We start from the raw sequence: 26,791 nt of genomic DNA on the forward strand, positions 1-26,791 counted from the left end.
GCTCTTATAGGAGATATCATCACCTCTGGATTCATCACTGACTGATCTACTCAGACTTGCTGCTGAAGACTGATGAGGTTTGGGGTCCACAGCCCCCATTAAGGTGTCCTTCTCAGAGCCCCAAGTCCCACTGGAGGTCTCAGGTAAGACATTCTCTGTACTTGTGGACCCGAAGGCCATGTATAGTGTTCTTCCTGAGTTTTCATGCTGCTATATTAAGTCCTCAGACTCTATAGTGGAGAGCTTGCCAACCTATGCAGCCTTTGCAGACAGAGCTTATTACACACAGGTTAGAGACTCCCGTCTTCTCTGGTCAATCCTATAGTTTGAGATATCTCCAACCCCACCTGCGCTACCCATGCCATGGCTGTTTTAATTCATCTCAGGGATCCTTCAATTTTTCCTTGTGTTCCCCAATATCCCATAGCTCCCAAATATTTACAGGGGCTTACATGCCACTCACATTACTCTGTTTCTAATTCACCTCAAAACATCCTTCAGTCTTTACTTCTGTTCCCTGATACCCAGTAGCCTCTAAACATCAACAGGCACTTAAACCTCTTATTTGCTACTTGTTAACTAATGGGTTTCTAAAAGTCACTCACTTGCCTTATGACACCCCTATTCTCCCTATCCTCAAATCCAACAGCTCCTATCATCTAATTCAAAATCCCAAAGCTATTGTCGGTATAATAATGCCAGCTCACCTGGTGATGCCAAACTCTTACAGTACACTGTGTCATATTTCTCCACAGATCTTTCACTTTACTGTATTAAACTTAAAAATATATTTTTCACTTCCCGTACACCCACAATGCCAAAACCTTTCACCTTTATATGGATGGATCCAGATACTTTTTGGTGCACTCAACTGACATAGGCAGTGCTACCCCAGGAATTCAGGGACAGCCCTCATTTCTTTAGCCAAGCCTTAGCCAATGATCTTACAACTATAAATCTACAACCTAGTACACTCATTCAATATATACATGACCTTCTACTCTGCTCTCCTGTGCCACAACAGCACAAAACACAGCTGCTTTACTCAACTTTCTCTGTAGTAGTAGATACAGGGTCTTGAGCTCCAAAGCTCAAATCACTTCACCAAAGGTCAAATACTTAGGCCTCATACTTACACTCACCACATGGTCCATAACCTCTGATCATAAGATTCCTTTATGACATATAGATATTGATCACAAAACAATGAATAATATCCTTTTTAGACCTATCAAACTTTTTTCACCTCTGGATCACCAACTTTGCTTCCTTAGCTCAGCCACTCCACCAAGCCTCTAATGGGCCTCTTTCAGAACCCAATACTCCACTATGCAAATTGACACTCTCTTCATGAAACTTAAGGAAGCCCTCCTTTGAGCTCCTGCACTTACACTTCCTAATCCTACTATACCCTTTATTCTGTACACTATAAGAGAAAAACATAATATAATAAGAATATTAAAACACAATAAATGGCCTTCATTCCAGGCCATAACCTACCTCCCAAAATAGCTAGACACTGCAGTTAGAAGATGGCCTCCCTGCCTTCAGCTGTTAGCAGCAACAGACAGCTTGACACAAGAAGCTAAAATTTCACTTTACGACAGACAATCACAGTCTAGTCACCTCACAGTCTAGTCAATATAATTTCTCACAAGACACTAATGACCCATCACAGCTACAACAAGCACATCCAACTTTAATACAAGACCCCACTGTCACAGTCTCAACCATCAACACCCTCAATCCAGTCACCTTATTGCTCACTTCTACATCAGATACAGAGATAAGTCCTCTACATGACTGCACAGATGTTCTCCAATTAACTGACACTTTCTTCCCACATATACATGATTCTCCTCTCTCTACTCCTACCTCTGGCCCCTAAAAAACTCCAAGTTCCCGCCAGATCACCTACTCAGTTAAGCCCAATTGAGCTTATGTACAGTAAACCATTTGTCTTATAAAACTTGCCTTCACTAACCTTCCTTCTTTAGCTCCTTGGAGTGTGCTTACTATTAAAGGTTATCATAATGGACAACCTATACTCCTCAATTTTACATATGCCATGATGAGTACTTTTACATAAATAGAATTACCACATGTATATTCTAGACAGAGGTCTTACATATGGACATACAAAGTTTAAAATCATTACCACTACTTCCACACAGACAAACATGGGGTTTTCAACCATTTGTCATGTCTGCCCCTAAACCTTCATTTTAAACTCTTCTCAAACAACTGTCCCCCAATATATCAATCCTCACATCTGAACTCTTAACATCCTTCCCACTCTTAAGAGACACACATCTCACAACCCCTCCCATACTTAAACTTTTAAAGACTTTTCAACTTTTATATGCTTAAGTATTTCAGGCCCTAGCTTCTGGCTGTGTCATCCCTAAAATCAGTCTCCCAAAATGTTAACTCATTCCAAGATCAAATAAACTCACTGACCATGTTACTTCTCTAACAAGGAAAGGCACTCGGTATTCTTACAGCAGTAAATGCGGGATATATGCTATGTTGGGAGAAAAATGCTGCTATTTTGTTATTCAGTTGGGTATAGTAAAAGACCAGGTACAAAACTAAAAAAAAATTGGTAACTGATATATGAAATAGATACTGCTTTTCAAAATCTACCTCCTGATCTTAATGGTGGGAATCCCTTGGGTCCTGGGCTTCCATTCTAATGCCCATGATGGAACCCATAATTATCATAGTATCATGCCATTGGGCTCATCATACAATCGATCCAAACCAGAATACAGGCGTTCACTACCAAAGAAATCTTACTACTGAGCAACATCTTGATCTCACAGACTTGGACAGAATGGATCCCTCAATCCCATTCTATTCTACCCTAGACCCCAACAATGTCCCCTCTCAGCAAGAAACAGCCAGAGGGACTCCCCAGTGCCCCCTAACATCAAAGGGATGGGAATGTTAGGTCCCCAATCTGAGAGATAGCACAATCATCATGGTAACAGTTCAAAGCTGTGCCCTGAAAATGCATACCTACTTCTTCCCAGAAACAGCTATTGCTTCTCCCCCACAAAACTCTGCCAAAGTTCAGGAATGTAAAGATTAATCCAAACTCCTACATTCTGACAAAATAAATCAGCTCACATCAGTTCCCAGAGCCCTAAATGCATCAGAACTTATGTCAGACAGAACCTGCCCTTTGTCTACATGTAGAGCCACCACAGCCTTCCTTATGGTCACTACCTCCATGCCCTCCCCATTTGCTAAACTCTTTTCTTATCTACTTGTCTCCCCCTTTAATATTTTGTGCTACTCTAGATTGAGTAAAAATCACTCAGTCACTAAAGACCAAACAAAATCCTTGAGGTGATTAAATTGCTCAAGTAAAAACACAAAATATGGCATTCAAATGTAGCTTCAGTGGAGAAAAAGCAATAGAGGGTTAAGAAAGCAAGGAAATAACTGACTTTACAGTTGTTTTATAATATTTTCATCTAAATGTAACCTTTTAAATTTTATCTCTCAGATAATTAATCCATTTCTATTGATCTTAGTCTCTTGCAAAATGACAGGACAGGAGCAAAATGTAGATAATTTTTTAAACCAGAGTTTAACACACATTGCCTTGTATCCAATTAGTAGTGGATTCCTTATTCCCAACTAAAACCTCCAAATGGTGGACTTTATATCACATTCTGATTTTCTGAGCTCCAACGAGAATCTCCCAACCATCTTGGCTCACAACATTCTAGGGCTTGTCTAGCTGACATCTCCACAAAATTTCTTATTCCTCCCATAAATGAATCCCAAATTCTTCTTAACTACATGATCATTTAACAGTCACAGTAACAACGACAATTCTGTTTTAGTTACTTTCCTGTTGTTGTGTCTCAATGGCTGACACTTGCAATTTAAATGAGAAGCTGTGGGGGCAGAGCAAAGATGGCAGACAGATAACAGCTAGCTACAAAGATTTCTAGCATAGTCAACTTAGAATTTAGCATAATACAGCATGGGGTGCCCTGAACAAAGGGAGATGAATTCTCTCATCCCAAGAAGAAACTAAGGTGAGAAGATTCAATGAAACATACAGTCCTGGTGCTATTATTGGAATAGGTAAAGGTTTAGTGCTCCCACCACAGCAGGCAACTTGCCAAGCCATCCAAGGTCCCACCACTTTGACTCACTGGAGGTGCAGTGCAGTCACATGGAGGTTGGGGGTCGGCCAGCCAAATGAAGAACTGAGCTGGCAGGGAGCCTGCATCGACCTGTGGTGAGTGACAGGAGTGGAGCCATACCACAGAAAGGGGAGCTCTGGCAAATGACATTCTGAGACCAGGCAGGACTGGCAAGTACCAGGGGCAGCAGTGACTTAAGTCAGTTGTTCCCTTCCCAAACAGGATTGGTGGAGAGAGCTAGGCCTGGGTCATATGACCTGGTTGAGACCCAGTAGGCTGTCTGAAATCAGTTCCCTATGGCAGCGGTGCACACTAACCACACTAATGCAGTGGAGTCTCAGAAGTTTGACTGATCCAGAGGGGAGCAGCACATATCAATACAGTGCAGGTTTCAGCAGCTTGACTGATCCAAAGGGGAGGGTCCAGTATATGCTGGCCGTGTTTGCAACTACTAGCACATGGCAGTGGGAAAGGTCACCAAGCCAGCTTGCTTCAGAAGAATTGTAAACAAAAAAGAAAGATACTGGGGCCTCCTGGAAGAAACAAAAATGATGGGAAGAGGAAGCAACAAAAAGTCTGCAGGTCCCAGCCCTGAGAACATTGACCCAGGACACATAAATACAAAGGAGAATGAGAACAGCAAGTATGCAGCAGCAGACACGGCACCAGTGGACATAAACAGATATCTGTGGGATCTCATAGAAGAGTTAAAAGGGAAATATTTAGCCAAGTAAAGCAAGATATAAGAAGGTTAATAAAAGAGATGCTAAGCACACCTCAAGCAGAAACAGATGGAAGAAGATAGGAACTCAAACAAAGGAGAGAAACATTTGATGAGGAATACAAACCAAATATAAAATACATGAAGCAAACTCAAAGAGATTACTAGGAAATTAAAAACTCTATAAAAAGATGACAAATCTGCTTGAAAGAAACTAAGTATAGATTATCCAAACTGGAGGACAGTTTTGCAGTGTGGGATTATGAAAGAAAAAACTTTTTAAAAATAACAAGGTATCTTCCAGGAGAACATGGCAGATAGATAACAACAGCTATGGAAGCTCTCTGAGATAGCCAGCTTAGAATCCAGGAATGGTGCAGTGTGAGGAATCCTAAGCAAGGGGAGATATACCCTGCTAACCCAGGAATGAACTAAGCTGAGAGAAACCAACTGGAAATGCAATCCTGACCAGGACAGTTAAAATCTCAGTGCCAAAGCTGTAACCCATGCCTCTGGAAACCATGATTTGAATTTCTTGATGCCACTGCTGCATCTGAATCAACACAGCAGGGACAGAGACGTGAAAGCTCTGAGAGCAGGAATTGGTGAACGGAGTTGAGAGCGGGACTGATGGGGAGCCCTGCATCAATCTACAATGAGTGAGAGGAACAGGGACCCTTCCATAGATTAGGAGGCTCCAACAGAGGACATTCTGGGACCAGGAAGACTAGCCAGAGCAGTACGTTGCAGTGACTTTAGTCGCATATTCCCCTCTCAAGCGGGATTGGTGGGCAGCACCTGACCTGGGTGAAGCCACGGACTAAGACCCAGTAGGATAGACCAAACCAGGTCCCTGCGCCTGGAGGTGCACCCTAGCAGTGAAGCCTTCAGTAGGTTGACCTGGAGGGATGGGCCCAACATATGCTGTCCCAGTCTGTGTCTCCCTAGTACACTGCAGTGGGCAGGAACACCTAGCCAGCAGATTCAAACAAACTGTAAAACACAAAAAAAGAAACTGGGCCTCCAATATACACTTTTATGGAAGGAACAAAAAATATGAGAAGAGGAGGCAACAAGAAAGGGTCCTCGGGCCCCAATCCTGAGAACACTGATCCAGAAAAGTTAAATGCAAAGGAGAATGAGGACAGAAAACAAGCAATATCAAACACGGCACCAGTAGACATAATGTGATATCTCTGAAGCCTCATAGACAAGTTCAAAAGTGAAGTATTTAATAAGTAAAGCAAGATATAAGTAGAATAGTTAGAGAAATGCTAAGCACCATCCAGGAAAAAACAGATGCTGGAATGGAAGAACAGAAAAAAAGGGGAGAATTGTTTGATGGAGAAAATAGAGAAAACATAAAATACGTGAAGCAGGATCAAAGACATTACCAGGAAACTAAAACCTCTATGTAAAGCTGGAATAACAGCTTGAAAGAAACTAAGGATGGATTATCTGAACCGGAGGGCAGATTTGTAAGATGGGAGCATGAAAGAAAAAAACTTCTTAAAAATAACAAGGAAACAAACAGCAATAATACAAAGGCTTGATGATAAGAGGATCTATAACATAAGAATTAAGAATGTAAAAGAAGAAATAGGGACACAAACAAATGAACTACAAAGGCTATTCACAGAAATAATCTAGGAGAATTTCCCTAATTTAGCAAAAGGTAAAGATACTCAGATGTATGAAGCATACAGGACCCCAGCCACCTACAAGCCAAACAGAGCTACACTCAGGCATATAATAATCAAAATTCTGTAAATCCAATATAAGAACAGAATATTAAAAGCCATCAAAGACAAGAAACAGATCACTTAGAAGGGAACACCCATCAGAATTACAGCAGACTTCTCGGCACAAACCATTGAATCACGAAGAGCATGGGGCAAAATAATCCAAGCCTTAAAAGACAATAACCTACAGCCAAAATTGATATGTCCTGCACAATTGTCCTTAGAAATTAATGGAGAAACAAGGTGCTTCCAAGATAAAGAGGAACTGGGGGAATTCACAACCACCAATCCAACTCTACAGAAAACACTGCAGGACATTTTAAAGAGAGAGAAAAGTATCAGGATTCCAGAAACAATGGCAGAGAGGCCACAATGACTGGAGCAGAAAGCGAAATGAAGACAAACTGACAACTAATGACAGAAAAAGAGCTCAACAGAAATGAGGCAAAGAAGGTTGGATGGTAGGAACAGATATTTTGGAGAAAACAAGACATAATAATAGCTAGTGCTGATTTAATATCATCTTGTTTTGAAGTCCCATCAAGCTTTTGTTCTTCTGTCTCCATCAGTCTTAACATGTATCATATTGGATTTCATTATATGTGATAATATAAGCAAAAACTTTTATAGACAAGGAGATTATACAGAAACCATTGTTCATTTTCTGTTAGTTGGTTCTAAATACCCTGTAATACTGTCGTTCTCTTGAATGGTTTTACATTGTCTTGATATGTTTGATGCTACAGTGTACAAAGTTATACTCAAAGATTTCAAGGAAAGAGACACTATGGTAACTCCTTTTATGTCAGGATATCTTGTGGTGAAACACTATTTTGCTTAAATGGTTATGTTTTGACCTGTGCTGTTTTGCTATGTCCTCTTTTATCTCAATCTTCTTTTTTATTATTTACTTTTTATTTTTATCTTTTTAATTAAGGGAACAATAAATTTTAAAATAGCAGGATATATTATAGTAACCCACTTTGATTTCCTATTAACTTGATTTGAAACCCTGTATTGCTCTAACCATCTTGTTTTGATTTATTTTCCTCTATTCTGTTTTACTTGATAGTACCAAGTTTGAGAGTATAGGCAACAACTGTGACGACAGTAAGATTCAGTATGATGCCCATTCTGCTTTGACTGTTATCTTCTTTTGAAGTCCTGTAATGTCTCCAATGTTTTGGTTTTATTGGTTTGTTTCTTTACTGTTATGGTCAATTTTATTAGAGCTGATGATATAGGCAATTCTTTTTAAGATAGCAAGAGGCATTATGGTAACCATTCTGTTTTTACATTATGTATTATATCTATCCTTTTGATTTGACTGACTCTGTTTTGTTATGTCACATTTGGTTTTATTCTCTTCAAAAAAAGTAATAAGAACTGTGCAAGTAATAACACCCAAAATATGTAATTGTCATTGTACAAAAGAGAAGAAAAGAAAGTGCTCTAAAAGATATAACTGCATGTATGTTTAAATGTATAAGATAGATAAACATATTTGTTGGATCATTGAACAGAACTGTTTGCAGTCTCTCTGTTTGAATGTCCACTTTATATGCTTTAATTTTGTAACTTGAACAACTATTTCTAAGATGACAATATGTAATCTATTAACTAGTGATTTCCTACTGTTTATTTTTTCTGAAATTCTGTATGACTTGTACCCTTTTTATGTTTTTTCTTCTTAAATAAAATTTTTTAAAAATAACAAGGTAACAAGCAATAGCAATAAAAAGGCTAGAAGTTGACAAGAGTATCTACAACTTCAGAATAAAGAATGTGAATCAAGGAGCAGAGGCACAAACAAAGGAACTACAAAGGGTATTCACAGAAATAATTAAGGAAAACTTCCCAAACATAGGAAAATGAAATGATATGCAGATGTATGAGGCATACAGAACTCAGCCACCTACAATCAAAACAGAGGTTACACCCAGGCATATAATAAGCAAGATCCTAGAAATTCAACATAAGAACAGAATATTAAAAGCTGTTAAGAGACAAGAAACAGATGACCTATAAAGGAAAGCCCATCAGAATAATGACAGACTTCCTGACACAAACCATCAAATCAAGAAGAGCCTGGAGTGAAATATTACAAGCCCTGAAAGAAAATAATTTCCAGCCCAGATTGATATACCCTGATAAACTGTCTCTAGAAATTAATAGAGAAACAAGATGCTTCCAAGACAAACAGGAACTTGGGAAATTCGCAACCACCAATCCAACTCTACAGAGAATATTGCAGGGCATTCTAGAGGGATAGAAAAGTACAAGGATTCCAGGAACAGTGGTAGAGAAGCCTCAATTAATGGTGCAAAAACAGAATGAAGACAGACAACTGATGGCAAAAAAATACCATAACAGAAATAAGGCAGAGAAGGTTGTTTATAATCTCTAATATAGACAACCTTGATACACTAAATTAAAAAAAAAAGAACCTCATGTGGAGTAGATCAAGAGGCAGGGTCCACTGAGATTCTATTAATAGGAAATATAGTTAACATGAAAAAGATTATATGGACTAAAAATGAAATATGAGAAAACTATGCTCTATGTGACAGAGAACCAGAGAGTAATAGGGGCAACTAGACCTTTATTTGTGGATAGGTTGGAAAGATAGGCTTTAATAGGTAAAGGAACACAATTTGAGATTAAGTCCAGGAGGGAGAAGGTTTGGAACCACTTAGGTAAATAGCAGGTTGCCCCCCCCCAATTTAAAAACCAAGGGTCTTGGTTAGACTCCAAATTGCACAGTATACCCTGGGGCAGTTAAAGGGGGAGGGAGAGTCTTAAAAAATATGGCAGAAGATACGGTTAATAGTGTATCAGACCACACCACTCACACCACTACTTACTCACACCACTCTGCTTAGATAGATTTTATTCTTTTTTTAATTTTATTTAAAAGGAAAAAGAGAAAAACACAAAACAAAACAAAGTGGTGTAAGGGTACACGTAATACAGAACTACAAAAAAAACAGTAAGAAATCACATGTTAATAGATTATATATTATCATCTTAGAAATAGTTGCTCAAATCACAGTATCAAAGAATACAAAGTGGACATTCAAACAGAGAGACTGCAAATAGCTGTGTTCAATGATCCAAAAACATTAATATAGTCAGCTATTTAACACCCCTAAACACACTTGCTGTTATATCCGTTAGAGCTCTTTTTTTTCCCCTCTTTTTTTAAAACAAAATTTACACATTTTGGATTTTATTACTCCTTAGTTCTTATTACTTTTTTGGGGGGGAAGAGAATAAAGTCAAATATGGCAAAACAAAGCTGTCAGTCAAAACCAAGGATAGACATAGCACATGATGTAAAACAGAGTACAAGATTATCAACAATGGTTATCAACGATGTCTCTTGTTTCCTTAAAAAGAATTGTCTATCTCATTAGATATTATAAAGTTGAACAAAACAGTAGAGAACAAGGCCAATAAAACTTAGGCATTGTAAACATTACAGGACTTCCAAACGAGACAATAGTCAAACCAGAATGGGCATCTTAGTGAATCTTATTGCCTTCAAAGTAGTTGCCTATACCCTCAAACTTGATACTATCATACAGAATGGAACAGAGTCTAATCAGTCAAAACAAGATCGTGGGAGTATTACAGGACTTCAAAACAAGTTAATAGGAAATCAAAAAAAGTTACTATTATATATCCTGCTAATTTTTTAAATTTTTCCCCTTAATTAAAACAAGCATAAGAAATAACTAAATAATTTTTTTAAAGAATAAGGGAGAGATTGAGATAAAACAGGACATAATAATATAACAATACAGGTCAAAGCATGACTGTTTCTGCAACCTAGTGCTTCACCACCAAATAACCCAACTTAATAGTAGTTACCATAGTGTCTGTCTTTTTCCTTGAAATATTTGGATAAAACTTCATATACTATAGCTTCAAATATTTCCATATCAAGAAGCCCAGAATAAAGCCTTTCCAATTAATAAGTGAAAACTTTATAAGGCTTAAAGGCCACATAATGGGGAATCATGATTACCACATATTTTTATATATTTGAATCATTACTTACATTAGGGAAACTATTCAGTATTCACACATGCGAGATTGATTTATTTCACTTATGAGTATGGTCTCAAGCTGCGCCCATTTATTGATAAATATCTCAATGTGATCCTTCTTTATAGCTGAATAATACTCCATTGTATAGAAATACCACAACTTTTTTATCCATTCCTCAGTTGATGGACACTTGGGTTGTTTCCAAGATCTGGCGATTACAAATTGTGCTGCTATAAACATAGGTGCACATATATCACTGTGGTATGATGCTTTCAGTTCTTCTGGGAATATGATCTAGAAGTGGAATAGCTGGAATAAATGGGATTTCCAATCCCAACTTTTTGAGAAATCTCCAGACAGACCTCCACAAAGGCTGTACCAGTCTACACTCCCACCAACAGTGCAGGAGAGTTCCTTTTTCCCCACAGCCTCTCCAGCATTTGTTGTTGTTGGTTTTCTTGATCCTGGCCATTCTTTCAGGGGTGAGATGGTATCTCAGTGTGGTTTTAATTTGCATTTCTCTAATGACCAATGATGATGAACATTTTTTCATGTATTTATTTGCCATTTGCCATTTCTTCATCTGAGAATTGCATATTCATCTCAGATGCCCATTTTTGGATTGGATCTTTGAATTTTGGAGGTCTGAGTTTTTTAATTCTTTATATGTTTTAGACAAGAGTCCCTTGTCTGAGAGAGAGTTCACTAAAATCTTTTCCCAGTTTGTGGGTTTTCTTTTCACTATGCTGGAGATTTCTTTTGACATGCAGAAACTTTTTAATAAGAAGTGGTCCCAGTTATTGATTCTGGGAAGTATTTCCCGTGCGGTTTGAGTCCTGTTCATGAATTCTCTACCTACTCCTATGTCTCCAAGGTTTCTACCGAAAGACTTATACAGTGAAAATTATAATCACTGAAAAAGGAAATTGAGGATGATCTCAGAAAATGGAAAGACATCCCTTGCTCATGGATAGGAAGATTTTATTCTTTTTGATAGATTTATTCTGTTCCAATTTTCTACTTGCATTAGATTTGAGTGCACAGACTGCTATCCCAAAAACATCAGGATATAGCACAGTAATCATCTTTAATTTCCTATTATCTTAATCTAGAGCCCTGTATGACTTATACTGTTTTATCATGACTGATCTTAGTTAAATCTGGTTTGTTTGATTCCTGTTTGGTATCAACAGATTTTATTCAAAGCTGATATGATTGATAGTATCAAGTCTGAGAGTATAGGCAACTAAACTGAAGATGACAAGACTCTACAATACACATTCTGGTTTGATAACTGCCTGCTTTTGAAGTTTTTTACATATATGAAGTTTTATTTTTATTAATACTGTTAGTACTGATATGTTCAATTGTATGATGTCTGATGATATAGCCAATTCTATTGAAGATAACAAGAGACAACACAGAAACAATGGTAGAACTCCTTGTACAACAGTCTTATATGTCTTTCTCATTTTATGTGTTTATAGGAATATGGTTTTTTTTGTCTTACTTTGCTTTGTTTCTCCCTCTAATATAGAACGGATAGAAATACATGTTAAGGCTTATGCATGTGTAGAATCTATAAACAGTTTATGAGAAGTGATCTTATGACACAGGATAAAATGAACAGATACTTTGAAGAAAAAGAGACACTAAAACACCCAGTGCTGATCCTGGAGGGTCATAATGTGAAACCCAGAAATAGTACTATTCTTTGTTCAGAGTGATATTAGACTGCTTGTGTTTGTTCAGTCTCAACATAATTGAAGATATGGATAACTGAATGTATGTTTAATTGTATAGGATTGATAATCATATTTCTAAGTTTTTGATGGATAGTTGAACAGAACTTATTGCAGTCTCACTGTTTGAATCCCCACTTTATTTGCTCCACTTTAGTGTCTTGAATAACTATTTGTAAGAGGACAATCTGTAATCATCAACTAGTGATTTCTTATTATTTTTTTCTTTGAAAGTATGTATTATTTCTACCCATTTTCTGTTTTGTTAGTCTTTATTTAAATAAAATTTTAAAAAAGAAAAAAGTATCAGAAGCTGTATATTGTGGTTCACTGTTGACAGCTCCAAAGAAGAGACAGCTTGCAGAGGGAATGGAGGACCTGCTGACATCATGGCAGCCAGAAAGCAGATTGAATGATGGATTTGGGGAGTGAGACATACCTTTCCAAGTTACCTAGCTCTTCTGACCGGATCACACCTGAATGAGTTGAGTATACGTAGTTCATGCTTTGTAAAGTCATTTAACTGCCTGGGTAAAATTTCTAGTTTTATTTCACTGGTTCATTGATTATATAGTGTCTCCTGTACTGTAGGCTTGGGTTCCAATGGCAAAGATTCATATCAAAGGTATTATCAGACATAAAGGGGGATTTTGTGGTTATATAAATAAATTCTCTATTTCTTTATAGTACTGAGCTAGCTATTCCTTAAGGAAAAATATATGCTCATGGTTCATGGTTGTATGGTGAATGAACATAAGATTTCACAGTTTATTTCCAAATCTGCCTCTTAAGAAGGGTACATGCAATATAGGGTAGGGGCTCTGCTGTACCATAATCATTAGAAAGTTTGAGTCATTTGTCTGAAGAACATTGAAAAGGGATAGACAGAGCTCTTAAAAATATGAATGAGGTTTGAAGGAAATCATGAAAGGAATGAAGGACAGAAGACAAAGCTCAGGTAATTAGGTCTAGAGGTGTCAGAGACTGGCAGAGTTTTCTAGTTATATATCTATAGTTTCTATTTTTACACTTTTGGCTCAGTCCTTTTTCCTAACTCTGAGTTATATGTCTAACTACCTATATGACAAGTTTTTTGGATGGAAATAAATCTTTCACAATTAAAATTTCTGTAAATGAACTGAGTTTTTCAAATAATTCCTCAGGATTCATGAGAGGCACTTTTATTCTTCCAGATGGTTGACCTCCAAATCTTTTTTTTTTGTAATTTTCAATAGCAAAATAAACAACAAAAGGATAGAAACAATACAGAATTTCAAAAAAGTAAGAAATTAACACTAGTTAATATATTGTATATTGTTATTTTAACAGTACTTGATCGGGTTACAAGACTTAGGCACGAAACAACGATCAAACCATCAAATTTGGAGTCTTTCTTTCCCACCCCAACCTTATCTATGAGGAAATTTTATGGGCTACACCTTATCAGGTATCCAAAATCTGATCTTTCTCCCTTCTTGATTTGTTGCAGTCCTATGAAAGCCTCCTTGTTGGAGAGGATGCTGTAACTTCATGCTTTAGGTGCTTCTGTCTTGTTGTAGTCTATGCTCAGTCAGTTCCTAGAAAAATCACATGAAACACAAGGCAACACAGGTCAGCTCCCTGTTACTGTTCCTTTCATTGCTTCCACTTTTATTCAGAGTGGGAGCCAAAATCCAGAAACATAGAAGGGAAATCTACTCTCAGTAGTTTGTACTCACTGCTCTGTCAAGAAGCCTCTTCCCCTTGATGACTGCAGGGTTCACTTCCATTCTTTTTCAATTTTTTAATTTTTTATTTTATAGGAAAAAAGTAAAATAATTTCATAGCAAAATAATAGGAGAATAACAAAAGTTACTACATCACATATTGTTATTTTTAAAGTAGTTGCTCAGCTTACACGATATGGTCATAAAATTTCTCTAGTCAATAGTGGCCAAAACTTCCTTTTTAAAGATCTAAGATCCACTAAGAGTAAAATTTTCTCTTTTCCCTGCTGTCCTTTTCTCTTTCAATCTTTCTAGTTCTTTTTTCCTATTGAACAATTTCTTCCCATTTTACAGTATCTACTATACATCTTAGAACTCAGTCTTTCTATTTCTCACCTACGTAGGTCTGATTTATTTCACTTATGTGTGTGGTCCCACGTTGCATCCATTTACCTATGAAAGTCTCAAGTTTATCCTTCTTTATGGCTGAGTAGTACTCTTTTGTATAATAATACCATTTTTTAAAAAATCCATTCATGAGTTGATGGAAATTTGTGTTGTTTCCAAGATTTAGTTATTAAAAACAGTGGTGCTATAAGCATGGGTGCACAAATAGTGCTGGGTTATGGTGTCTTTAATGTTTCTAGGAAGGTACCCAGATAGGGAGTGGTTGGGTGGAATGAGATCCTAGTTTTTTCCTTATTTAAGATTAGAAAAGAGACAGAACAGAAAAACAAAAAAGGGGTACAGACAAACAGCAAGAAACCAAATGCAATAACTGTATAATTTTATAAAATAAGATGATAGGAATTTGACAGTGGTAACAATACTGTATATTGCTACCTTCAAGAGGGTTACTTAGAATAACAGATATAGACATGAAAAATTTATCTAAATATATAAGTATTAACTTATTTTAAAATGACTAATACAACTAACAATATAATCAGTTTAGCTATCATACACACACACACAAATTTAATGTCTTTTTTCCTTTTCTCCTCCTTCTTTCCTCCGTTCCTTTATTCTAATTATTTTTTCTTTGAATAGTTTCTTACTCTTATATAGTGTTCATTATAGATTTTGGAAAATATATAATGTTTCAGTTTCTTAATTAAGGAGACAATATGTTATTTACACATATGAGTCATTTATTTAACTTATGAATATGGACTCCTCACATTCATTTACTTATAAAAGTTTTGATACAGTTTTTCTTTATAGCTGAGTAGTACTCTATTGCATAAAAATGCCTATCTTTTTATCTTTTCCTTGGCTGATGAGCACTTGGGCTGTTTCCAAGATTTGGCTATTAAAATTGTGCTGCTGTCAAGATGGGTGCACATGCATCACTTTGGTAATGATGTTTTCAATTTTTCTGGGAAAATGTCCAGAAGGAGGATAGCTGGGTTAAATGGGATCTCTGATTCTAGCTTTCTGAGGAGCCTCCAAACTGATTTCCACAGTGGCTGTAACAGTCTACACTTCTACCAGCAGTACAGAAGTGTTCTTTTTTACTCACAGCCCCTTCAGCATGTGTTGTTGGTTGATTTCTTAATCTTGGCCATTCTTTCTAGGGTGAGATGGAATCTCAAAGTTGTTTTAAATTGCATTTCTCAAATGGCCAATGATGCTGAACATTTTTTCATATATGTATTTGCTATTTGTATTTATTCATCTGAGAAATGTGTATTTACCTCAGATGCCCATTTTTGAATTTGAAGGGCCTGATTTTTTAAAATTCTTTATATATTCTAGACAGAAGTCCTTTGTATGAGGGACAGTGGGCTGATAATTTTCCAATTTGTGGGTTTTCTTTTTACTCTATGGAAGATTTCTTTGACATGCAAAAACTTTTTCTTAAGAGGAAACCCCAGTTGTTGATGCTGGGAAGTGTTTCCCGTGCAGTTGGATTTCTATTGATGAGCTCTCTGCATACACCTATGTCATCAAAATTTTTACCTACTTTATCTTCCAGTAGATCTATTGTTTCTGTTTTGATATTTAGAACTTTGATTCATTTTCACTTTAGTGTAGTGTATGGTGATAGATATGGGTCTCATTTTAGTTTTTGGCATATAGAAATTCAGTTTTTCCAGCACCATTTATTGAAGGGGCTATCTTTCTTTCAGTGAACATGTTTGGCCCCTTTGTCAAAGATGAGATGGCTGAGTGTATTTGTAGTTGTGGCTATATCATCCAGTCTATTCCATTGGTCTTCAGGTCTGTTTTTCTTCCAGTACCATGTGATTTTATCACAGTAGCTTTGTAGTATAATTTCACATCAAGGATTGTGATGACTCCTGCTTTGACCTTGTTGCCCGGAATTGCCTTTGCTGTTCTTGCTCTCTTGTGGTTCCAGACCAATTTTAAGGATGATTTCTGTAGATCTTAGAGATATGCAAATGGTATTTTGATTGCAATTGCATTAAATTTGTATAACAATTTTCGGAGAATGAACATTTTCACAGTGTTTGTTCTTTCTATCAATGAATAGGAGATATCTTCTCATTTTCTGAAAACCTCTTCAATATCCTTTTTCAGAGTACTGTAATTTTCAATTTATAGATATTGAGTGAAAGAAGTCAGATAATTCCTAAGTAATCAGGCTGCAACCATTTACCTATTAAAGTCTCAAGTTTGGCCTTCATTATGGCTGTGCAATAATCCATTGTAGATTAATTCCTATGCATTTAATTTTGAGGTATGTTATAGGAAGGGTGTGGTTTCCCTTATTTTTCTCTCAGTGAGTTTGTTGTTTATGTATAAGAACGCTATTAATTTTTGAGTGTTGAACTTGTTTCCAGCTACATTACTGAATTAGATTATTACATCTAGAAGTCTTTCAATGAAGTTTAGGGGGTCTTCTATGTATAGTATCATATCACCTGCAAATAATGATAATTTAACTTCTTCCTTTCTTACCCTTATTACTTTTATTTCTCTCTCTTGTTTAACTGCTCTGGCTGGTATTTCTAGCGCTATATTGAGTAGAAGTGATGATAATGCACATACTTGTCTTGTTTCTGATTTTAAGCCAAAAGTTTTCAGTTTTTGTCCATTTAGGAAGTTGTTAGCTGTTGGTTTATCATATATGACTTTTATCAGATTGGATTGAGGTAAAGACCATCTATTCTGATATTTTCCATGGGTTTTTATCATGAATGAGAGCTGGATTTTTTGAAAGCTTTTTTTTGCATCTAATGACATGATTGTGTGATTCTTGTCTTTGGCTCTGTTGATGTGGTGTATTATGTTTATTGATTTGCATATGTTGAACCATCCCTCTAGTCCTATAATGAATCCCACTTGATCTTGATGCATAATCTTCTTGATTATTTCATACATTCTATTTGCCAGTATTTTACTGAGATTTTTGCTTTTATGTTCATTAGGGAGATTGGCCTGTAGTTCTCTTTTTGGGCTGAGTATTTCTCTGGTTTTGCTATTAATGCAATACTTTCTTCCAGGAATGAGTTAGGGAGACTTGCTTCCCTTCAATTTCATTGAAGAGTTGGAGGATTGTTGACTTTAAGTCTTCCCTAAATTTCTTGTAGAATTCAGCAGTGAATCCATCAGGACCTGAGCCTTTCTTTGTTCTTAAGGTTCTAATTACGTTTTCAATTTCATTAACTGAAATTGGGTTATTCAGAAGTTCTAAGTCTTCTTCATTCAGGTTTAGTAATTCATATGTTTCTAGGAATCTGTCCATTTTTTCTGTGTTATTTGAGCCTACAAGAAAAAGATCTTCAAAGTCAGCATTTATGTTCTTCTGTATTTCCAGACAGTCTGCAGTGATTAAATCCTTTTCATTCCTTACTGTATGGATTTGAGTTTTTTTCTTTCCTCTTTTTGGGAAGGTTGGTTAGGTTTTTATCAATTTTATTTATGCTTTCAACACCTAACTCTTTGAATCATTAATCCCTTGTATTGTTTTCTTATTTTCAATTGCATTAATTTTTGCTCTGATTTTTATAATTCCCTCCCTTCTTTGGGCTTTTGATTGACTCACTTTTCTTTTTCTAAAAGTTTGAGGTGTAGCATTATATTGTTTATTTGTGTTCATTTAATTCTCCTAATGTCAAAGTTTACCACTATGAATTCCTTTCTGAGGAATGCTTTCATTTCATCCCTAGGATTCCAGTAGGTTGTATTTGCATTTTTGTTCCATTGTAGATATTGTTTAATTTGTACTTTAATTTGTGACTACTATTGTGACCTACTATTTGTTTAGGAGAGTGTTATTTAATTTCCATGTTTTTATGGGATTCTTGTGAAATTTTTTGTCATTAGTTTCCAGCTTTATTGCACTATCTCAGATAATATCCATGGGATTGCTTCAATTCCATGTTATTTCCTTAAGCTCATTCTTTGGGTAATATATGATTTTAGAGAATGACCCATGTACAGCCAAGAAAAATGTATGTCCTGATACTGTTGAGTGGAACACTCAGTACACATCTACTAGATGAGGCTGTGTACTTAAAAACAGATGAATTTTGCTCTTAGTTTTTGAGGCAGAAAGTTCAAAGCATGCCACCAGTTCTGATGGGAACCATGCTAGGCATGTGTTATGGTAGATAACAATGGCAAGGACACATCCTAGAGAGAGATACCACAAGGTAAGCCAGGAAGCCAAACTAAGTGCGAGTCACACAGCAATTGATAGCTGACTTCTTTCATTCAATATTTTTCTCTTGTGAGATCTCTTCTTTATTGTGCAAAAAAGCCTCATTAATTTTATCATCTCAACCATTTGTAAACACCATACTGTGATGCTGAAACTCCAGACAGCTGATCCTCCATATCAATGAGTTCAAATAACTTCTGGGATTTGAAAATATTTAACATCTAATTTTTAAAAAAAAATTTTATAATAAAAAATTATTTTTAAGATCTTTTGGAGACAGGATCTCACTATGCTATTCAGGTTGGCCTGGAGCTCACTTTGTAACCCAGGATACAACAATCCTCCTTGTTCAGCCTCCTGAATACTGGCATTACAGGAATGCACCATCACATCAAACTTATATTTTATTTTAGAGAGAATAACATCAAGCAAAATAGAATATGTATGTACCATTGTACCTGATTGACACACTTTACAATATTTTGTAGTGTTTCTCCTTCTCCTTTACTTTCTTTTTATCTATGAATAAAATGGATTTGAAAAACACCCTCTCAAAACAAAAAAGTGTAAGGCTAAAGGACAGAACTCATTGTTTTTGCACAAGCTGCTTAACTTAGCATTTTCTCTGTTTGCGTTGATTCTCAGTGACTCCTTATTTAACAAGTGAATAAAAATACAACCAGGGGAAATGCATGAGGAATGCAGAACACAGTGCCTGGTATAGAGTAGATGCTTAGTAAATAACATTGATGACTATTGTCATGACATCTGGCCATTACTAATTGTGTACTCACACCAGGAAAGTCTCAAACCTGTCCCTGCCAGCTGCTGAGAACCACTAACCCCTATCTTAACCCTATTGCCACTTTAGGCCTGGACAGAAGTGACTGGCTAAAATTAACTGGCCTCAGCTTGGTATAAATCACATTTATAGGATATTTTCTACAAGTCAGGAGTGTTCTAAATTCTTTACATGACTTAATTTCTTCAGACCTTGTCATGTTCTGTGCAGTTGATATCATGGACAGGTGAGTATACCAAGGATCACTGTGTTCAGTGCTTGTCCAGGTAACAACCCAGAAAAAGGCCTAGAAACTCTGATTTATTTCACTTATGAGTATTGTTTTTAGTTACATTAATTAATCTATAAAGCCTTGAATTCATTGTCATGAGCGCTACAATTTTTAATATTAGTTTTGTACTCTGGATTAACCTTCTTGCTCCTTTTACATGCTTCAGATACCCTTGACTGAACTATGCACCAATCTGGAAAGAAACAGCGAACCAGATGATGGAGCTTGCCAAAATCCTCAGGTAAGAAGAATGAACCAAATCAAAGGGTGAATTTTTTCAGAGCTTCTTCAAAATTAGAATTGGAAGATAGCTTAATTTTCTCTTTTAGGCCTAGCTTTCTATAGCTAAGCTTCTCATCCAAGGACTGGAAACCGCCCTTTACCTCTGCTGTATGAGCAGAATTTCAAAATCCAGAAGTACAGTGTGCCCCCAGCTTCTAGGCCTATAGCCTGGCTGAGAATAGACACACTTATGTGTTTGCTTTTATTTGATATGAATGAGCTCTCATATAAATAGTAACATTGCTCTGGAACCTACAAAGTCAGACTGGCAATACATGTATTCTTGGATGTGTTCAAACATTGAGTAAGTTTTTTTTTCATCATTGTTTTTATTTTGTTAGCCAAATTCTCACTTTGTATGGGTATTGAATTCAGTCTTTTGGGATTTTCACAATCAAGTTTCTAGTCATTGTCCCTTGTAATATACTCAGACCATTTAGTTTTTTTCTTTTCCTTTTTTATTCTGAAGAGAATAAAACCAAATGAAATAAAACAGAGTCAGTCAAAATAAGACAATGAACATGATGGAGGACTTCAAACAAGATAAAAAGAAATCAGTAATGACTATCATAATACCTCTCGCTATCTTCAAAATAACTGCCTGTACCATCAGACATAATACAATCAAACAAATCATTATCGAATAAAAGCAATCCAAACAAAACAATGAAAGCAATCCAGGACTTCAATACAAGATTGTAGGAAAGCAATAATGGCTTTCTTGCTATATTTGATTATCTTTGTAATGGTTTCCCATGCCATCAAATATAATAAGTTCAAATAAAACAAAACAGAATACAACCAAGCTAACCAGAACAACGAAAACACAGAGTTTCAAAACATGATAATAGATTAACAATGGCCACTGTCTTCCCCCTGTAGATATCTCCTCCCCTTACACTTTCAACAACATGTATTATGCATTTTGGATCCCACTAAATACTTTAGTTTTTTATGCTAGAGAAAAAACTGCTATGCACACATATAGCTATGAATTATTTTATCCATGAGCATGATCTCAAATTGTAACCATTCACCTATGAGAGCCTCAAGGTTGTCTTTCTTTATAGCTGAGTAGCTTTTCATTGTGTAAAAATGCCATATCTTTCTCATCCATTATACAGTAAATGAGCAAGTTACCCCTGCTTTTTTCTGGTTCCCTGTCACACAGAACATTGTTTTCTGTCCTTTGACTTTCAGTCTATGTCTCTATTGTCTTTTGAGTTAAATGTGTTTTTTGTATAAAGCATATTGATAGATCCTTTCAGTCTATGTCTCTATTGTCTTTTGAGTTAAATGTGTTTTTGTATAAAGCATATTGATAGATCCTTTCAGTCTATGTCTCTATTGTCTTTTGAGTTAAATGGGTTTTTTGTATAAAGCATATTGATAGATCCTGTCTCCTGAGCCACTCTGCCTGTATTTCTTTCTATCAGTGAGTCAAGGCCATCTACATTAATGGTCATGACTAACATGTACTGACTTGTCTTTGTTATGCTATTTTCCTGCCACTGTCTTCCTACTTTTCCCCTCCATTAAGTTGTCTCTCCCACTAGGTGATCCCCTCTGCCACTGATCCTGCAACTCTGTTCTTTTTTAAATCTCTCTCTAGAATGTTGCTCAGTATTCTTTGCAGGGTTGGTTGGGTGCTCATAAATTCCTTCAACTGCTATTTATCATGAAAGTATCTTGATTCTCTATGAACTTTGAAAGGTAGTTTTGCAGGGAATATCAATCTGGGTTGGAAGTTGTTTTCTTTTAGGACTTGAAATACTTTACTCCACTTCTTGATTTCATAGTTTGTGTTAAAGATGATCTGTTTCATTTCCCTAACAGATTTAAATATTCTGTTCTTTTGCTGAATTTCTGGAATCTTGATTACTCTATTTCTAGGTGTAGATTTATTTTGGTTATGTCTATCTGGAGTTTTATCACTTATCTGATTGTCACTTCCTTTTTCCATGCTTGGGAAATTTTCAACTATTACTTCTGTAATAGACTTTTTATATCATTTATGTTGACTCTTATTTTATCACTGACACCAGTTACTGTTAAATTTTTTCATTGCACAGTCTTGCAGCCACTGAATTGCTTTTTCCTGATCCTTTGTTATTTTTATGAGATCTTTCTTTTTCTGATTGCAAGCTGCACGGCTGTGTTCAAGGCTTTAAAGTCTATCTTCAGTTTCTTTCAAATGGTTTTGCCTGCTTTCAGTGGAGTTTTCAGTTTCCTGACTATCTCTTTGAATCTGTTTCATATATTCTAAATACTTCTTATATGGTTCATTCAAGGTTTCCTTCATTTTCCTATGCTCCTCTCTTTTTTTTATCTATATCTTCTTCAGAGATGTTTAGCAATCAATTTATTTTCATTTCTTCATTTATCTGTAATATTTATGTTCTAATTTTTTCTACAGTCTCATGATGTTGTTTCTTTACTTTAGTTGCTATCACTTTAGAAACTTCAGGTGTATGACGCCCAATCTCTCCAGTGTTTACATCCCCCAGACTTGCTCTGCATGGGTGGGAGGCCAGAGACTGCCTTTTGCTTCTTCATGTTGACATTTTCATGGGATCTTCCAGACAATCAGGTAGTGGGGTCCAAGGCACTTCCTGCATTGACTACACTTTCTCCAAAGCATGACTGTTTGGTTCTCCTGGGCAGTGGTGTATATAAGTGTCTGAAGGTGGCCATTGGGTGCACTGTTGTGGGGCTGGCTTCTGCTTTTCTCACCTATGTTAGCTATTGACATCAGGAAGTGACCCTACCGGCAGCTGGTGTGCATGCAGGGGCTGGGCTGGCTGGTGTCTCCTGGATCCGAACTGATTACATATGAGAAGTATCCCCTATCAACATATGATTTTCTGTAACTTCTATCTGCAGATTCTGATAATTCCTTTATTCAGCTATACTTTGCTTTCTTAGTATTGACCACTTTATCATATACTATATCATTTACATATTTGTTGTTTTGATTCCTGTCATTTTTGCTAATAGGATCTAAGTCTCTTAAGGAAAAATATTTTGCCTCTTTTAGTCATCAAATGAAATACATATTTGTATAACACAGTAGGTGTTTGATAAACACATGTATCATTTATGAATCGATCAGACTAATTCTTCTTTGGGTCAAAGGAGGCTCTTGGAATCAATATATTCTGCAGAAACTCTCAGAACCTGTTTCTTATGTAAAGGGCAAGGGAAAATCAAACTATTTGCTTACAGACAGGAACCAGAAGAATCCAGAGGAAAACCACAAACCGTCCTGTCCTCAGTTTTTCATTTCCAAAGGCAGAAATTGCAGAAAGGTCATGGGACAGAAGCAGAACCACCCACAGATGAGAAGAGTAATTGTTAAACCATTAGCTTGAGGTCAGTCTGCCTGCATTCAAATTATAGATCTACTGATTGCCCTTGAGTGATCTTAGGACCTCCTTATGCTTCTGTTTTCTTATGTGTCAAGTTTGTGGACAAGAATATCTACCTTTGACATAATAATTCCTCAGGCTAAGACCTAGAAAAGATTTCCAAAAGTGCAGAGTTGTGGGGAGTGTCCATGAAATTGAATAGTTTTTGCTCAGTAGTTATCCTGAGGCATAGAGACTTACACTGATTGTGTACTATAGGTAACAAAACCAATTTTGGTACAGTAAGAGATATGGATGTATGTACAATTAAAGTTTGTGTTAGGCAGATTTCTCTTGTGTAACAAATTCCTGAGTGTAGTAAATTTGTGAAAAATAAATGATTTTTGTTGATCACAGTTTTTAGAGATTACAACCATTATTGTCTGACTCCATTGCTTCTGGGTCTATGGGGAAACAGGACATCACAGTGGGGGGCATCTGCAAGAACAAGATTTGTTTACTTCATCCCAAGTTAGAAGCAAGAAAGAGGTCCTACTATCTCCTCATGTGTGTGTGTGCCCAATGACTTAACCTCCCACTAGGCCCCACACCTTAAAATTTCTAACACCTTCCAGTAGCATCATTATAGGGACCAAGATTTTAGCATATGGAACTTGAGGAACATTCCAGAACCCAACTAGAGCAGAGATGTACACACTATAGGCAGAGGGCAGACTGTCTGCTTTGTAGTCTATTCTTTCCTTCTTATTTTGTGTAGAATATGGAATTCCAAGATAGAAACGCACAAAAATTCAGTTTTACTAGAAAATTTATTTTACCATGAGAGAAGTTTGCTCAATATAGAAGGTTGGGGGAGGTTAAAAGGTAAGGGAGAGAAGTCAAGATGGAGGGAGGACTGCTTGGTGACAAGGAAAATTAAACCTCTTTCCAATATCCATTTCACCTAGACTGAAAAGTATTTGAGGAAGTAAGGTCAGAGCATTCTAAAATTCTCTTTGTCTCTTTCTCTCTCTGTCTCTCTGTCTCTCTGTCTCTCTCTGTCTCTCTCTGTCTCTCTCTGTCTCTCTCTGTCTGTCCATCTATATTTCTCTGTTTCTCTCTCTCTCTGTCTCTTTCTGTTTCTCTCTTTCTCTTTCTCTCTCTCTCTCTCTCTTTCTCTCTCTCTCTCTCTCTCTCTCTCTCTCTCTCTCTCTCTCTCTCTCTGTCTTTCTGTGTGTCTGTCTCTCTCCTCTCTCCTTGTATGGTCACTCATGTGGATAATTACATACACATACACTCACACATTATTCACAAATAAATGTAGATGTATGGCCTTCCATTCTAGTATATAAGGTTGTTTGGCGATATAAGGTTGTTTCCATTAAACAAAGTTTAATGGAAAATTCAATAATATGTTGACCAGATAGTATCTAACACATCATTGCTGAAAGTTTGAGTATATACATCAGAATTTTAACTGTGCCCATCACACAGTGGCATGATGGATAATCGTTAGTTCTGCTCTTATTGGTATAATTTCATTCCTCTTACAAGCTTTAGGTTTTCTTTTTCTACTTTCCCTAAAAGATTTAGTTTCAATGTTAGGTTGTTTGTTTGAGCTTGTCCTTTTTTTATGTGAGAATTCATTGCTATAAATTTCCTTCCTTTTTTGTACCAGGAATCAAACTTACAAGCTTGCTATAGCCAGGCAGGTGCTCACTAAATTTCTTCCATAGAATTGCTTTCATTGAATTCTAGAAGTCCTACTTGTTATTTCAGCATCATAGTAGATACTGTTTAATTTCTGCTTTAATTTACACTGTGATTTAGGAAGGTGGTATTTAATTTCTATGTGATTTTGTAGTTTTGTGGTGTCTTTTGCTGTTTATTTCTATTTTCATTGCACTATGGTCAGATAATATTCATGAGATAATTTCAGTTCCCCTGCATTTACTTAAAACAAGTTTTATGGGTAATCTGTGGTCGGTTTTGGTGAAAGTCCTATGTGCTGCTGAGAGGAATGTATTTTAACATTGCAGGTTGAAGCACACTTTAGACATCTATTAAATCCATTTGTTGACATGCTTGGTTTGATTCCAGCCATTATTTGTTGAGATTTTTTGTCTAATTGATATGTCTATATTGTACTCAGGGTTGATAGGGGAAAATATTTAATAGAGGATGCGTAACTTATGGAATATTTTATAATATTCACTAAAAATGTCAAATGCCTAAGTGTGCAAGACTTCTTTCCATATGCTAGAGGGCCCGAGAATTTACCCGAGTATATGGTCTATGGCAATATTCTCCACGAATCCAGCTGGAGGCCTCACAACCATAACAATGTCTCATGTAAGTCTGTATCAAGGATCTGCCCTGGGAAGGACCAAAGGTCAGTGGTGGAAACTAGAAAATCTATACCAGTGGAATAAGAGATCTGTACAACAAGAATGTGGGATCTGCACAGGAGCCAGGAGGCAACATTTAAGGTAAGGAGGAGTGCACCAGGAATATTAACAGCAAACCATCTTCCCATCAAGTTCTTTTATGATGTTGGCAACAACATCATAGGTGGGCCTTCCACAATCAGAACTTTGAAGACTCAGTTCAGCTGGTTGTTACAAGTTGACCATTAGTTAAGCCACCATAATGTATTTCTGATATTGGGGCATTAAAATTCTCCATTACATTACGTTAGTGCTAGTTTTCTTTTCATGTCTGTTGTTATGTTTTAGATAGTTGGGTACACCAGTAATTGGTGCATCTATAGTTATAATTGTTATTTTTTTCTTCTTGGATTTCCCCCTCAACGGTTATTCAATAATCTTCTTTATTCACTTTGGGTCAGTCTTGGTTTGAAGTTCACATTCACTGCAAATATAATAGCTCACCCTTCTTTTTGGGTTCCTATAGCATAAATTATTGTTTTACACCCTTTGACTTTCAGTCTACCACTTCTTTTTGAGTGAAGTGTGTTTCTTGGACATAGCATATAGTGGGATCTTACTGCCAGTCTGTTTCTCTTCATTGGTGAATTGAGAACATTCACATTGATAGTTATAACTGACATGTATCAGCTTATCCTTCTTATAGTATTTCATTCTTCTTGTTTTTAACTCATACAGAGATGACCTCCAAGCAAACCCCTTACTCTGTTGCTCCTCAGTGTTCTTCTCAGTTCACTTACACAACAGGGTAGTTAAGACTCTGTCCACCACTTTGACACATCCTTCCCCTATCCTTTTCTTACAACATCCTATGAACTTCCAGGAGCTGGGCACTTCTCAGATGGGTGTATGAGAACCCTGGGATGTTGAGTGCCATTTGCT

The 26,791-nt window shown here is 36.5% G+C and overlaps 1 protein-coding gene across 6 annotated transcripts in view; it reads right to left on the bottom strand.

The window, feature by feature from the left end:
• LOC100718520 (signal-regulatory protein beta-2-like) overlaps positions 1 to 26,791 on the bottom strand; it is a 141,836-nt gene that overhangs the window by 19,664 nt on the left and 95,381 nt on the right. For 5 of the 6 annotated variants that reach the window (XR_010047447.1, XR_010047444.1, XR_010047443.1 and 2 more), the window contains one exon: positions 13,864 to 14,001. The gene's annotated coding sequence lies outside the window, so the exon portion shown is untranslated. Of the gene's footprint in view, positions 1 to 13,723; positions 14,002 to 26,791 lie in introns of those variants that run through there. The other variant, XM_063248587.1, reaches the window with a different exon arrangement.

Source organism: Cavia porcellus, unplaced genomic scaffold (assembly GCF_034190915.1).
Source record: "Cavia porcellus strain 051 isolate PalLab524CR breed Dunkin Hartley unplaced genomic scaffold, mCavPor4.1 scaffold_5, whole genome shotgun sequence".
Taxonomy (NCBI): domain Eukaryota; kingdom Metazoa; phylum Chordata; class Mammalia; order Rodentia; family Caviidae; genus Cavia; species Cavia porcellus.